This window comes from Octodon degus, unplaced genomic scaffold (assembly GCF_000260255.1).
Source record: "Octodon degus isolate 3935 unplaced genomic scaffold, OctDeg1.0 scaffold00002, whole genome shotgun sequence".
In the NCBI taxonomy this organism is placed as follows: Eukaryota; Metazoa; Chordata; class Mammalia; order Rodentia; family Octodontidae; genus Octodon; species Octodon degus.
This window is the reverse complement of record NW_004524578.1, coordinates 24,309,427-24,311,241: the sequence shown is the minus strand read 5'-3', so window position 1 is coordinate 24,311,241 and position 1,815 is coordinate 24,309,427. Positions and strand designations below refer to the sequence as shown.

Here is a 1,815-nt window from a genome sequence, read left to right as displayed (position 1 = left end):
AAATTTTCAAAATAATATTCAAAATTAAAATTAAATTGTGAGTCCAACTAAGGGCCAGAATGTAGTGTATCATATGTATGAATCTGTGATCAATTCAGAGTACTCACATAATATCTGATTAAGTTAATATGTACAAAAATAGCAACTAAGAAAAAGTTTTCATGATAGTAATGAATTACTAAGAGTAAAACATAACAAAAATACTGGAATGGCACATATATGACCAGCACTTCTAATAGTTTGGGGATAGGATATTGCACAAAGTTCTAGTATGTGGTGGACATGGACAGTGTCCATGACGCTTACTGGTGGCCAGGTGTCACTTGTGGGACTGAGATACTGCTATTTCCTTGATATCCACCCTGTTGACCTAGACAGAATCATGACCCACAGGGTGCAGGAGAAGTCTATTTGTAAAGTATGCTGATGGAAATATTTTGCTGCTGTATACAAAAGAATAATTGGAAGACTGCTATTGTAACCTCTTTTTCTCCTGTGTTTGTTTGTTTGCCCTATTTGGTGGGTTCTTTCCATTCTCATTCATGGAGTTGTGGTCATTTTGATCCCTCTCTAGAATATCTTAGTAGTCTGTGGGGTTGGCTTTGTTATCATGAAATTCTTTAGTTGTTCTTTGTCATGGAAGTATTTTACTTCATTAAACTTGAAAGAGAGTTTTGCAGGGTATATCAGTCTGGGTTGGGCTAGTTCTTATAAGAAGCAGATCTACACAATAGAAGTTAGATAGATTTGGTGATGAGATCTGTCATCCAAATAAAGTCAGTCATTTACTAACCTTTTCTTTTGTCTTTTCATTTTTCTTTCCAGAATGAAGATACCCCAATTTGGGCAGCACTAATTCCAAATTGTTTCTTTGCTTTTTGCTGTTGATAAGTTCGTATACTTTATGCACCCAGTAAGGAAATGATCATGACGTTGATGTAGGCATTATCTTTGTAATTCTACTTCAGACACTGTCTGCATGTTTATGTTTCCATGAAGTCAAAACTTCAGAAAAGAGAAAAACTGCATACTAATATTTGGATCTTAAGTATCTTAAACAATAAAATCTTTTATTAGAAACCTTATGCATGAAAACTATTTTGACACTTTGGAGAGCCACAAGAAAGGCTAGTTTAAAAAAAAAAAAAATCTCTGTTTCTTGTCTTTTTATAGTGGTGGTGCCTTCTATATGCTTGGCAAGCACTCTACCAGTGAGCTACATTCCTCACTCCTAAAAGCTCTGTTGAATATTTAAAATAGCAGTTGATCATATGTCACATCTTTATTATACATTAAAAGCTACATATCTTCTCTTACTAGTTGGAAGTGGTTATTCATCTTTGGCCCTCTACAACACAGATGATGAATAAGCCAGGCATGGTGGTACACACCCGTAACCCCAGCACTTGGGAGGCTGAGGCAGGACCAGTGCTGTGACTTGGAAACCAGCCTAGGTGAGATAGTGAGTTTGAGGCCAGTCTGGACTACATAATGAGTCTGAAAAACAAACACCCTAAAAAAGAAAAATAAAAAACAACCCCCCCCCCTCAAAGAACAACATAAATGATTAAAAAGCCTGAACAACTGATGACATTTCTCTTTGGGAAAGCACAAAGCTGAACTGAAGCCCACCGCAGTGATGTGCAGGTTTCCTTGCCCACTTCCTTTTGACCCGCTTCTTCTTTTTATTGCTTTCAAAAACAAAACAAAAAAACCTCAGATTTTCCCTGACACACAATGTCACAGTTATTCGAAGTGACTTTCTAGGTAGCCTTAGCTATCTGCAAGTGTGCATTCTATTTTCATCACAAATGT

The 1,815-nt window shown here is 36.6% G+C and overlaps 1 protein-coding gene across 1 annotated transcript in view; it reads left to right on the top strand.

Annotated features, from left to right (window-relative positions):
• Positions 1–1,085, top strand: part of B2m (beta-2-microglobulin) — a 27,270-nt gene extending 26,185 nt beyond the window's left edge. The window contains exon 4 of the mRNA XM_023710896.1: positions 826–1,085. The gene's annotated coding sequence lies outside the window, so the exon portion shown is untranslated. The remainder of the gene's footprint in view (positions 1–825) is intronic.
• Positions 1,086–1,815: the final 730 nt, after the last annotated feature.